This window comes from Haliotis asinina, chromosome 2, assembly GCF_037392515.1.
Source record: "Haliotis asinina isolate JCU_RB_2024 chromosome 2, JCU_Hal_asi_v2, whole genome shotgun sequence".
NCBI lineage: Eukaryota > Metazoa > Mollusca > Gastropoda > Lepetellida > Haliotidae > Haliotis > Haliotis asinina.
In genome coordinates, this window is record NC_090281.1 from 58,032,737 (window position 1) to 58,047,997 (window position 15,261).

A 15,261-nucleotide genomic window follows, 5' to 3' on the forward strand; every position below is an offset into this window, starting at 1 on the left:
AATTGTACTTGCTGACACAAGGTGGAACAAACAAATCATGACAACTGAATTGTGATCAGTCCCACTGTACCAAAACACTTTGAGAACGAGTGAGTTTTGACTTCAGCTGAACCCCAGCATGTTACTCTACAGTTGGAGGAGCATAAAAGGAGGCACAGTTCCAAATACCACTTTGATGAAACCTTCAAGCATCATCGGCAAAGGTGCTGGAAAGTCCCGCATCCTAAAGTGTATAAGGTATGAAACTTAAATACTTCAACTGGTCATTAGGTGATCATCCAGTCTTACATAAAACTTCCCAGAAACAAGGCTGAAACATTATCTGCCCCTACTTGAGTTAAGTGCTACTTTGAAGTGACGCCTCATTAATTTCACCTCTCCTTCCACACCCCTCCCTCATTCCCCTAACCTTCCCCTACAGCACAAGTAAAAAATTGGACATCAACTTGCCTCAGACTCCACCTACACCCAGTCAACAATGTTGTTCAAAATAATCCATTATATACAGACTACAATGACTGTGAATCAAACAATATTCAGAGTAGTGATGTTCCCAATAATCATACGCCAAGAAGCTTTCATTGCACTGGGATGTAATATTCCTACATATGTAAACAACCCAAAAGCTGAAAATATCCCTCAGGACATACACTAATACAGTGATGGACATGGCCACAGCACTATAACACAAAAAGGAGATTCTGGCCATGAACAACACGTCCTGTGCCTTACCAGTATATGTCCCATCACTAACGCTGTGGGAAGTCTGAGAACCATGTTTACAACGCAATGACTGCCATGACATTGTTACAGCACCATAATAAGATCAATTATTGTGTTTTTGTTGAACCCGGCTGGTGATGCTGACAAATCAATGAGTACTGTCACCGGAATGACTTTCTGACAGTAAGACTGACATATATTGCAGACTAAGTCTTGTTTGCACAGAACACTGCCAGAACATGGGCATTAGGTCCCGTCAACAACTTTCTCCATTGATTCCTCTACTCTTAATACAAATAATCAGTTTGTATTTGTGCTAGACTGCTCACAGGCACATTACATCATAATTAATTACCCTTGTCCAACGAACAGAGTTCATTCATTTTTTCATTCTCAGCTCCCTGGGGAGTATATTCCCACGTTAACTGTGAGGCAAGGAAGGTAAGCACTATCAACAGTCATACTGCTATGAACAGAGACATGTTTAAACAAAGTAGCTACCCACAGTAGAAACCGATGAAGATCCGAGTTAGAATTTGATCTCCAGTAACCCATGCTTGTTGTAAGAGGCAACTGACGGATGAGGTGGTTCCGCTCACTGACTTTGTTGACACATCATTGTATCCCAGTTGCATAGATGAATGTTTATGTTTACCACTGGATTGTTGGGTCCAGACCCAATTATTTACAGACATATAGCTGGAATATTGGTGGATGTGGCATTAAAAATAAACCAACCAACCAACCAACCAACCAACACAGGCTTCAGATCACAAGATCTCTCAGGAGTCAAGCTGACAAACACAGACAGACATCCAGTAACTTTCTTCAACCGTCACCACTGTTAAACATCAAATGATTTGTGACCTGTGTACAGCACCATGGCCATCAAACTTAAAGTTGTCTAGCTACAAAACCACTCAATATTCCAGGATGATTTTTCATCACGCTCATCAGAGGAGGTGATTATCTAGAAAAAATAACCTGTTGTATTATCATAACAATTAACATGTTTGTATCCAGTGCACTACTTTCTACCTTAATGTGATTCACGTCACCTGTTAATATGCATGCTTACACACATCCTATAAGAATTAGAGTTGATCTGGTTAATATCCACTTACAAAACATGGTACATACACAAGATGATTATCCTGCTGGGCGGCGCACAGTCAGCTCAGCTCTGGAGCATGTAGCAGTGACATATTTTTTAACAGCAAACCCATCTTGTATAGGTCACGAACATTTTCAACAACAAACACTGGGATTCAGAAAGGCAGTGTCCATGGGCCATTTTGCCCATTAGAATAAAACTGGCCCATCAAAAGTTTACTATTGATATAAGGGCAGTGGCCCATGCTAAATTCAGAAAATGGCTAATAATCCTGCAAAATGGCCCAGTGTCAAAGTTCTCTATCCCAATCCCTGCAAACAAACCCACAGAACACAGTAGTGAAACTTACACAAGACAGGAAGTACTTCTATACAATAACAGTGTCAATATGAATGGGTTCGTGTCATCATTAACCACCTTTAACATTTCATATCTCACGGATCTGGAGGAAACTCTCTGACTGGTCGATCTCTGTATGATTGATCAGAGTATGATACAGTTAGTTGCGCCACATGTTGCAAGGCATCCTTGAAGGTTGTTGGTTATCATGTGATTATGGCCGACTGATTACATTATATGTGGTGTGGAAAAATAGAGACATGAAACAAAAATCACAGGCGATACATGTCAGTGAGTAAAAAACCAAATGTTACCAAGAATTTCAGAAGCACTGGCTTCTAGATTTTCAGTGACAACGAACAAATGTCAATTATAACTCTGCCTACTCATTAGACTGATAAAACGCAAGAATCTGGACAAATAGACAGTCTCAGGATATGTGAATTCACAGTAATGATGTCTCCACAAAATCAACTTATGATACATATGATACAGGATACATGTAAAGCTTCAATGAGTCTTCAGTGGTAGGTTTGATCTTCAACAAGGAAGAAGAGCTAATCTCAATGGAATTTAACCTCTAACCATCGTTAACATTCATGTGCCATCAATACCCTTGGTGATGGGAGGAGATAGGTATCTACACAGAACCTCAAGTGTAAGGTAGCATGGAGAGGATCTCAACTGACCTGGGCACTGAGTAAACAAATACATCCTCACCAGGCATGAGGCAGTACACTGGTGCACATGTGAATAATTTTTCAGCATCGATACAAAGACCTCCATCTCAGCTACTAATCAGTCATTTGGCTCATTTTTGTAAGTTAAATATTCCCAAATGTATTGTAGCTACTTGTTTCAGCTTTAAGTTTACTGATAAAGGTACTCCTGACAACCATGTCAGAAAGATTTTCCTCTCACGTGCTCTGAAATTTTTATTGTCAAGAAATGTCCATACAGCTTGACATGAATTGTGCAGGATGCAGTATGCATCATATTATGACCTATGCATCGTGTTATGTATCACATCACAAACTATGTATCATGCTACATATCATATAATGACCTTTGTATAATATCATGACCTTGCACTATTGCTTCACCCCTATTACTCAAGGACTTTCCTGTTACAACACTTTTCGTCTGTAGGAATAATGACTGTACTAATGATCCACAAAACATACATATTTTAGCAGTAGACTGCCAATGGATCTATGCCCTTTCACCCTTACCATATTTGTTGAGTGTTTTCTTCAGGTGAAAGGGTGAAATATCTTTACTAACACCCACTTAATTATTGACACCAGGCCTGGTTAGACTATCTGTCAGTCAGTTTTTTGAAACTAAATATCTGTGACATGGAGGAATAACAAGTACTCACTGAAGCTGAAGTGTGCTGTCTGACAGTACATAATTACATTGACAGAGGGACAGTTTCCTAACAGACACCAGAGGGCTCCTGTATTGGGGGAGCATGTAGACAGAGATGGGTCTGTATACTTGACCTTATTCTGGAGGATTAGTGGGGACAGTCGACTGACCACTGACAACAGAGGTATGCAACCAGTTGTTGGACTAGGATGACTGGTCACTTATTTACTTGCTCAAGAATATTTTATGCTGAATCAGCAGTCTCCCTTACACATTAGTAAACAAGCAATATACTGAACAACAAAAGAAAGGCAACTGTTTTTGTCTAGTTTTTTAATAGCAGACATAAACATGAATGCTTACTTTCACGAAATTTCAAATTTTTCTAAATTTGTGTTTCTTTTGTTGTTCAGTATATCACACCCTCACAGTAAACTAAATCAACTGGCAAAATATTGCAAGGTGGTAATAATAGGAAGAGGCAAAGTCATTCATTTCATATCAGATGTTTACACTCCGTAGTAATACCATGACATCAATGCCATTATATGCCATAAGACACTAAGCATGGGTTTTAACAAATGCCCCAAATGACAAACAATAAAAGTTCTTCTGTCCTGGGACAAAGTCTTCCTCACATGCCTGTCCCATATATACTTGTTCACAAATTGTGTTTTATCAAAAGAATGAGAAAGCACAGACATTGCTCACTGCTTATAGTCACTGCAAACACTAAACCAGGGGGCATCTGACATTTCTGATAACATTTCTTCTCATACCCACTGACTTTTACTGCTAGTGACTCAACAGTATCTTTTTTTCATCTGTATTTTTCCCTAGAATGGATAATGAAATCAATCAGCCATAATTAAATGAATACCATGAGTAGCAAGCTTCAAGGATGCCCTGCAATATCTAATCAATCATGCAGACAGCAACTATTCGTTCAGTTCATGTCAACAAAGCCTCAGACATATATGCTTAAGTATATGTGAAGCATCAAACAAAATGGCACATAGGTATCCAGTATTAAGTAGATGAACCTCATTTTATGATGCTTCAGTAGTTCTAGCAGGTTGTAGAGTCGGTAGATATAGCAAGGTCATGAAATACTTCACTGACTTGCAATCCATGAAAGGGTTACTGGTGACCTTCACCTACACTAATCAGACTTCTCACATGTTATCAAGTCAGTGACTAAAACACTGTGTCCATGTTTGACCATCCAAGTTTACATCTAACAAACCACAATAAAAACAAAAGAAATGTACAGTAAAAAAAAATTATGTTAAGTCAGTTATGAGACCATTAAATTGCATTAATGATCACTACATTTTAATGTGCCAAAACCTTACCAGCATTTGTGTGAGCTATGGTCCCTTACACATTCAGAGATATGGCCAATCTTTCATGCTGAATAACTGTTTGCCTACCTTCACTATCAAAAGTGAACTTGGTAAAGTAGTATAAATATCAGTAAGTTGCAAAGATGTAAACATCAGCTGATTTCTGGTACACCCAACCACTGTTGGAAAATGTTGGACACTGAGTGATATAAATACAGTCTTTGTTGCATTAATTCTTTATTCTCTGGTGAAAAGACAATGATTATTTCAATGTTCCAAGAAGGTTTTAACCAAAATGTTCCACGGAATCATCGTGACAGAGACAAAACGCACAAAATCTACCTACAACATATCTTTGACTCTGAGTTTTTGCATGCTTCTCATAAAATACAGTCACTGATACACTACAGAAATATACAACGCTGATACAATCCACCTGTTGTGCACAGCAGAAGATGTATCTTCGTTCTGGAACCTATCTTTTTTTCTGCAACTATAAATAGCCAGAACTGCATGGAGCATGTGCCAAGTCTTTTGACATCAATTACACTTTGAGGGCATCATAGCCACATACTGCACACATAATCTCTGATTTCTATGGTTAATCCAGTACATCGTCTTGGCATGGAGTTTTATGGAAAAGCATGTACAATGTGAAAGACCCCATCCTCCCTAAAAATCTACGTAAAAAGTAAGAGACACACACCTGCAAGTCATGAACCAAATCAATGACCCTCTCCACCCCTTCCAATATTTTTTAAGCTTAGTTGTTTAAAATTCTTATGTATGAAATTGCTGATTCCCTTATGTGCCATGCACAAAATTGATCTAAGTAGTAACTGTACATAAGCAGTCTCAGAGTGACGATTTTTGGATTAAGGTAGCGCTCGGAGATTTCATACTAAATGATTTCATACACTGATAGCAAATGTAGCTATAAGTGGCTCAGTTATTCTGTGTAAAGTGATAACTGGGTCATCTGTGTTAACATCAAACAAAGTACTATCATTCTTGGAGAGGACAAGATCATGCAGTTTAGAAATCACAATGTGAGCAATGATGCTTCAAACTCTGAGCGCTGTTTGTTTTAACTGGTTTCTACTGGCACAAATCCATGAAGCAAGAAATAACATAGGTCTGGCCTAGGTAAGTCTAACAAATGACGACTCAATACATATACCATAACTTTGAAAAATGTGCCAGTTCACAGACTGGCCCTTCTCAATATATCTTATTATCTTCTAATGAAGGAGGTTGATGCTATTTTCCTATGGCTTCAGCATTGTGGTGACAATAGCCCAAAAGAGAGCAACCAGTTAGTATTACAGTGGGGGGTTGAAATTTGTGACTGAGACATAATATAGGCTCAGTCAGTGTGGTCAAGGCCAACACAAAATACTGAAAATTTTCAAGGATGGGACAACAACATCCTATGTTTTACAACATCCTGCATGTCTGCTGATCGTTCTTGTTCTCTAAATAAACTAGAACATATTATTCTGTAAAAAACAGTAGGTGGAACAGACTCATTTTTAAAAAATCCAACAGTCAATTCCCATAATGTGAAATGGTCAGCCATGAGCCATTATGGTCACAAACAACCCAGTTCCAGTCTCAGAGATCATGGATTGTCCTGTATATCATAGCAAACAACAGTTGCAAGCTGTATCCCAGGGGTAGACTAATGTTTAGTTTCTGAATATATATCATTTTGATAGTGACAAACTAACACATATAAATTGAGAAGGAGACCCAGGGAGACCAGAGATTCCTGAACCTGAGGAAATCTGGACTGCTTCATTTAAAACTTTAGCATTGCAGAGAAGGCTTGGCAGTAGGGGAAAATAATGTGGTTCAGGGACTGTGAGACAGACTATGACAGGTAACCCTTCCTGGGTTGCACTGTATGTGATCATAAGCCCTGACAGCAATGACAGCATTCATCAACCTCATCACCGACATCCTTGTCTAAACATAATAAAGTCAGACAATGATGGCAATATAGTACATTTTGTCTTTTCTTGAACAGTTTATTTCTAGAGATAATACTCTCGGCTCAGTCCAGCCATCAAATGTTTCTCCTTTACTAAAGCAAAGACAATTATCCTGGACCAGGACTATAAGCTGATGACTCAGTAGTCACAGGTTAAACCATACAGTTCTCTTGATGCAATCATGAGGCAGTCTTGTTTAAAGCAGCGAGTCTGAGTGGTTTATTTCTATGACTTGATAGCTTACCCTAAAGGTGTGTTGGGAGGAGGCATAATTACTGTGCAAAGTAGGTCAGGTGGAACGATCAACAGTAGGCCCTTGCATCATAAAAGCAGATAATAAGGAGAAGTTCACAGAGCATTGGCTATCTATTTGTCTCATACATGAAACTAACTGGACAGATAGCTTATCAAATAGCTTGCTCATATCAGATGACAGGTGCCAATCATTTCATCCGGTCATAAACAGTTCATGAGGTACATGTAAATCATATTATTGGTGATCGATAGCTTAATGAAAAGCTGTCATTGTGTTCTTGGTTATATTGTAATAGCATAATATTACACACACCATGAGTGATTAAACACTGTGCATTTGTAAAAGTCGGCTTATGTTCATGTACATATATATATTTGTTAACATACACAACTTCTTAAGATGAAGTAAAACATAATTCTATATCAAATATATTATTGATCTGCCTAGTTCATATTTAGCATTAGATGACCATATTAATAATTGATCATAATCGTGACGCTTCTGAGTCCATACAGACATACAAAAATCTTATTAAAGTATTCATAGCTTCTGTTTTGAATGATTACACCTCATATGTGAAGTTCATATTAAAAGATGGTCAATGGATGACATGCAGCTTTTCAGTTGATGTGTTCATAAATGTACAGGACAGTAAACAACCTGACCTCCCTAAACCAAAAAGCTCCCTATTCATGCTAACAACACTGGTCAAATCAACACATGCAGGATATGTTACATATGGGGGATGTTACACATGAAGTGTATGATACAAGAGGTGGATATATTATCTGTGGCCTTGGAGGCAAGGAATGTAGTTATCATTGTCATGTGACCATATACTAGCATTGCTGTAACAACTTCTAACATCATACAACGCTATTACTACAGCAACAGATTTAACCATGGCAATCATAAACTGAAAAACACCCCTGGCAGTTAACTCTACCAAAAAAACAAATATTTTCTTGGAGCTTCCTGCTGACATCTACTGATCAAACATGTAAACTGCATTGTGATGCATTAAGATGTATGATAAATCTGCATATGAATGAATGAATGAATAGAGCTGTTGGAGCCTGGGCCAAACATACCTCTTAGCAACATTTGCAGTAAATTTTAGTTTTATCATTTATGAACTAATATCAACCTAGCTCTGTAGACCAAACGTACTTTTACTTGCCTCTGGCTTTGGACACATGGCTAATGTTGCAGACTGTGTATTTATATTCTAAGCAATCTGAATACAATGACATGTCAGAGAGCCTGTCAGTGTCAACCCAATGCTGCAGGTCACCTCTTTTAACTGAAAGTATGGATTGCTGAAGACTGATGCTAACTCTGTATCATTTTAATCTGTACTGAACATAACAAACAGGTAAGAGTAGCTGAACACGCTTATCAATAATTCCTGCCTCCAGGCAATATGACTCATTACAGCCTGTCTCGAGAAGTCTGAACAACCTAGTCACACAACCAGAACAACAGCTACTGTTTCACTTTCAACTCTTGACATAAGTCAACACCCAACACAAGACTTTTCCATGAGCTAATGTTAAACAATACCACCCACAGGAAGATCATCAGAATGTATGAAATATGCCTTCTGAGTGATTTTAAGAATCAATCAAAACATCCACTTTAGAGCATAAGGAATTTTTCTAAAGGGCATTTTAGTGTAACAATATACTTATCAAATTAATATCTACCTGAAATGCTGGTAAGTCCTAGGAGCACGAGATCAAGTTTCATTACAATCACACCCATCAAACAATGAGTATATGAATGATAAAAACGGTCTCACCATGTTTTATCACATTTTGTTTTGGATTTTTGTACCAGCATAAATGTCAAGACAGAGCAAACCAAATATTCCGAGATGAATTAACTTCAGTTTCATAAGTAAAATAATAACATGCAAAATAAACATTTGATTTCTTTGTTTAAGAAATCTCTGCAATAATAAGCAATACAATTCTATCAAGAAAACAATCATAAAACAGAAACTGTACTGGCTCATATTTTTTGCTCACAAGAGCTTTGAATGATCTATTTGTCTTAGGACAAATTAACCCATGATAGTCATACACATGATACTCTACCTTCCTTCTTCCTTATAGAACATAACCATGGAATCTCCTTGTTACAACAAGGAAGTAACTCTGAAGCTCACAGCTAAAAACAGGATGGTTAAACAATATTCATTTGTTCAAATCATAACAGGATGTGCCTTACATCAAAATAATTTATTGAAGTAAAGTTTTATTTGCCTATAACACATCTTCACTTAACATAACCTTCAAGTTCTACTAAGCATAGCAGAACATATCATGGCCATTGGTAAAAAGTGATCAAGTCAGAAGTGTTATGTACTATCAACCAAAGGATGTACTAAACATAATTTTATTGAATGAACTAGATGATGCTATAACCATTCACATGTTTGTCAATGTCTGCTAAGTTAATGTTAAGAGTAAGAATTATTCAGAATCCTTTTGAAAGACCTTTTCAACTTGTAGTTATACCAAATGAAACATGTGTTGACCAGTTAATGAAATCAGTGGCCAGATACTGTCCAGCTGTCAGCATCCGACTGTATTTTGGATACTGTGTCACATGATCACATATTCCTGTGCCTATTGTCCACTTTGTTTTCTTTGGCAGTCTATTTCTTACAATAGATAACTCTGTGACAGTGATGCGGTCGGGATGACCCTTTACATGTAAAACATACATTATTCCAAAGGGGCACTGCAGAATATCACTGAAATGTGCATCCTTGCATCACCAGCGTATCCACATACGAGGCGCAATCGGAGGTCAAACATTTGACAGCATTCAGTTAAATTAAATCGCATTCTGTTCAGTGTAATTTGCTTCTTTTATTACCGTATAACGTTGATTGAAAACACGGGTAGTTGAATAATTGATAGTAATGATATCTAAACACGAAAACGAAGCAGACCGGGCAATGTCATTGTGATCTAGCGAAATAGCTTTCGAGTACATATATTGGCGAGCAGTCCTACTCATTGAGATCTTCAACATGCAAAACATATCGATAACCATTTACATCTGGTGACACATTATTAACCGTACTGTGCATTTAAACACTGAAAGTCGGCATCGGAAACAGCAGGTGTGTCAAACCTGTTTGACAGAGTTGTCCGACATGGGAACACTTGCCCACTTTCCTTATGAATATATAATAATCACAACATACGATGGATCAAATAATGAGGCCTACATTCAGCACATTAAATTGGCTCTCTTAAACCCACTTTTTAATGTCGCCAGTAGTCCATGAATACATCATTTGATATAATTTCTTTAACACGTCGCTAAGATTACTCACCTGCTTGTTTGCCTGGCGTAAGGTCAAGGTTGTACGGGTGATACGAAAAGATTAACCAAACAAAGTACATAAAACGGCTACTGTATTTCACACGATATCAAAATGTATTGACCACACGGCTGCCATTAATAGCTAAACGATATTGTCTAGTTTGCATTCTGTAAGCCACAATCTAAACTTTTCAATAGCGAGCTTATTCCTCTTGTGATGCCTAACACCACACATTCCGTGTTCGTTTCACAAATGAACATGGAGAATAACGCGGTTGCATTCTTCTACCGTATTTGTCTAAGTTCACCCGATGTATTTAAATCGTCGTCACACCCGTGTTCCTAAACAAGAATTCTTGTGTATCCGTATGAAAAGTGTCAACAACAGATGTATACTCTATACTGAGAGAGACTGTGTTTTAGGGTTATTCATGGTCACAACAGGCATGTGTGTATACTTTAACTGGTCATATACACTGTCCGCACATAATATTACATGGTCTCTGTGCACACGAACCCTAAACGGTATTAGTATTGTTGAAAAGGTTGCGTTATTTTACAGATTGGATTCCGAAAGAAATATTATCTAGATATGTTTATTTCATATGTTTAAGCAGCAATATAATGCCATAAACATCTCTCTGTCACGTTCCCGGAAAACTGACACGATCCTGCGATTCCACGCAAGTTTCTAATGTGTCTAGGCGGTGTGGTATAGCCCAGATAATGGTTATAGCGTTCGCTCGTCACGTCGAAGTGCCGGGTTCGATTCCCCACACGACACACAATACAATGTGTGAAGTCAGTTTCTGATGTGCGACGTAACTCACACACTCACTCTAATGCGTCTTTTTGTCTGTAGTTTTGACGCATACTGCTGCGCTCAGCGATGTAAGACAAACAAGAGGTTGATAGTGTCACCAACGATCTACTCTGTCAGGCTACGGTGACACGCAGTCAACCAGATGAAATACCTTAGCTGACCACCCAACTGGCAGAGCTATGCCCGCACTGGCTACTTGGGGCTAATTTATACCCAGGAGGACCCACGGGATTTCTCTGTCCGACAGTGAGATTCCGGCGGGTTCCAGGCTCTTATATAACTAGTTTTGTACAACATCAAACAGACAGATGATGGAATAAAGGAGTAATTCAAAACTCCCACTGTCCCAGACAGTGACGCGTATCAACGCAACCATTAATGCTAACACATGTTGCAAATAGGAGCAAGTATAACGTCTATACCTACAGCAACACATCACTTTTGTTTGGGACGGTATTTGTGTTGTTGTTCTTCTTGCTGCTGCTGGTTCTTTTTTGTCAGTTTATACGTAGCTGCTTAACTGTTTCTGTCAAAGTTTATTGTAGAGCCTGAGCGTTGGTTAAACGCGTTCCTACAGACACGGGTTCGATTCTTGAAAATGTATCGCCGCGATGTTTTGGTTGTGCCCATCATAATATTACTGTTTTCTATGTATTTCTAATTATTATTCCAGCGATACACTTCGACAGTCACTTTCAGGTACCGATAACTGGCGATCTCCATCACCGTTACACAATACATGGCAGGTATGCGACATGATCTGGGGCGGTGGGTTAGCCCAATGGTAAAAGCAGTCGCTAGTCACGCTGAAGACCCGGGTTCGATACCCACTGGGTACCATGTGTGAAGCCCATTTCTGGCGTCCGCCTTCTTGATATTGCTGGATAATTGCTAAAAGCGGAGTAAGACTCAACGTCCTGACTCAATGAACCGAAGTTCAGATACGGTAGACAAATTTGTCTAGATGACCTTAGAAAATACAGCGGACTTTAGCGGATACAACTATATGGTGTGTGCGTTCGTGCGTGCGTGCGTGCGTGCGTAAGATTTGGGTTAAGCTTTATATTGTTTTAGGCTCCATTTGTATTCTGTATTTTACCTTTTACATAAATTGTTTTAAATGAGAATGTTACATTTCTGGGACTGAATGTTATAGTCTAGCATTACATGTGGAATTTGATTTTTGTGTAGAATTATTTTTCTCTTTGTATACCAAACCGAAACCTTGCAGTCTCAGCTTTTCTTCAGTTCCGACCTGGAAAAATGGGTCACGTTTACTTTCCAGTTCAGCATAACTATTTGATGTCAATATTTTATCACAGCGTTAATCCGAGAGTTTAAAGCGTTCGCCTGTTCCCGTTTCTTAAAGCGATCGCAGTGCTAAGGCTAAATGAAAAAAGTGAAATGTTTCTCAGGTATCGGTGCGTCACTTTTATTTGTGCGCGTAACAGCTTTTTTATCGCTTTCAAAAGGAAATGATTTTGACTTTGCCGCGTCCCGATCACCCATTTGGCCATTATGAGAATGAGTGTTTGTAAGAACGAGTGTGACTGAATCTACATTACACGTGCTGAACCTTCCAAGCTGTATTTCCGAGAGAACATTTGAAAAAATGTACCCGAGAAACATTTAATTATTTTATGCAGCCTAAGATACTTGTAACTCTCTGTACTTTAACACAGACTTACGGCAGTCGTAGCGGTACGGGCGATTTGGGGAACGGGGCCCAGGACTGCGATCACAAAAACGATGTCCTGCCAGATTTCTAAACTTATTTGCCCGTAAAGAAGCCTTTCAAGTGGTCGGCAAAAAGCGTCACGGTTTCTGGTATCAAAGCTCTGGATTTGTTGTCAATCCTTCCCAATATATTAAATGACACTATACTATATTATAGTGTATACTATATTACACAAGTTGGGAAGAAGACCTACAACATTAACGATACAACATTAACGATACAGCATCAAAGATACGTACCGTAAATATATTATCACGTGCTCCGTTTTGATCGTCTGTTTTACTTTTTTGGTCGACGCAGCGGTTTCCTGAAACATTCAGTGGCATTTGACGTTCAGCCCTTGTGGCGTTCTGTACAAAACCGTTTAAATTGCCCTTCAAGTCTAGCAGCCTTGTGACGGGACTCTTACTGTGTATACACGCGAAGATCCGGATTAGAACTGGTCTAGTAAGAGGCTAACTGGGTCAGGCTCGTTGATGTGCACGCTTGACACATCGTATCCCAGTTGCGAAGATCGATGCTCATGCTGATAATCACTGGATTTTCTGGTCCAGACTCGATTACTTGCAGACCGCCGTCATACAGCTGGAATGTTGATGGGCATGGCGTTAAACATGAAACAGAATATTAACTACGTTACAGTGGATACAATACGACTATAAATCTTACGGGAAGGATAGAAGCGGATTTATGATGATGTGTTTTTCTGCTATATATATGTTTTGTCATATTTACAGTTCTCCATAAAATTCTTTTAGTATACAAGAAAAAAAAACATTCGGTAATTTATCATCGATACATCGGTAGGCATGACAGCATCGGAGGAATAACCTAATAAAGATACCGTTTTTCCCTCAAGCCAAAGACTCTGGTTCGTATCTTGATATGGGTAAAATGCATGTAGCTCTTTTCAGACTGACAATGATGGGATATTTCTAAGAACGGTGGAAAACAAATGAACCCACTTCCGTCACTACATTAATGACTTTAGTTTTAGGTCACATTTAGCAATGTTCCAGCAATATTACGGCTGGGGCTACCGGAAATGGGCTTCACGCATTCTGCCATTATGGGGAATCGAACCCAGGTCTTGGGCGCGACCATCGAAAGACTTATAATCACTTGGCTACCCCTCCGCCCCGTTACTCTGTTAAAAAGATATATATCGGTATAGATTAGAGAAATACAGAAACTGCATTCATGGAACATGCGAGATATAGTCCGTAACTGTTCGTTTGTATTTCACTATATTATTGTCCGAACTGACTTGCACACCAGACTAACATGACAGCAAGAAATAGCAACTGCACGTGCAACCGAGTCACACACCATCTACAACATTAACCCTCCGCCGAAACGGAAACGGTGACATGTTTACAGGGTCTTGGGCATGTAAACAATAGTACGCACGTGTTTATGGAGTAAGTAGATATGGTGAACGTCATTATCATAAATGAGACGCTCTCGTTCTGTGAAGAACGTCCGCACAAACGTCTTCCATACCAAGCTACTGCAGCTGTATAAACGCCTGAAGAATAGACAACCCACAATATGCAGTTCAGAGTTCTATCAAAGGTTACCCCGTCTGTTGTAGCGTACAATGTATATAAAATGACTGGCCCGAACAAATATATCCTCATGAAAGCACTTTGGAGCACTGGGAAGTGTTTTCCAGGCGATGGCTCACGTTCTTATATTTTTTCAATCAAAAGTATATAGTATATGTTGTACAGCACATTTAATACAGTCACATATCCTGTGTTGACCAACCACTGGCTGGTACCATTCCCACATCTGCACTGACAGACATACATACGCGGGTTGAATCTGATCCTCCTCATGGTGTCTTCCTGGTCTGTTTTTGACAGATGCCAGTGATGAGACCGTAAGGATGGGTAGTTCATCCTATGGAATTGTGCTTCGCTGCATGTCAAGGTACAAGGTAGTCTCTGAATACAGCACTGAATTTAGCACTGCAGAGAGGGTTAGTCAGTATGGAGTATACTGTGGTTCAGATACTATGAGACAGACCAGAGACCATATAAAAGATTATTATATGGTCTCTGGACAGACTAAAGCACAATGTGCAAGAACCCACTTGAACAACGTCCGATCAGCTCATCTTTGAGCTATCTCGTGATTCAAAATATATTATCTGATTTCAGTATGGAATATGCAAGTCTTCCTCCCAGTGTAATGGTTACTTATGTGCATC

The 15,261-nt window shown here is 39.0% G+C and overlaps 1 protein-coding gene across 1 annotated transcript in view; it reads right to left on the reverse strand.

Annotated features, from left to right (window-relative positions):
• LOC137273990 (FHF complex subunit HOOK-interacting protein 1B-like) overlaps positions 1–10,523 on the reverse strand; it is a 46,121-nt gene extending 35,598 nt beyond the window's left edge. The window contains exon 1 of the mRNA XM_067806929.1: positions 10,487–10,523. The gene's annotated coding sequence lies outside the window, so the exon portion shown is untranslated. The remainder of the gene's footprint in view (positions 1–10,486) is intronic.
• Positions 10,524–15,261: the final 4,738 nt, after the last annotated feature.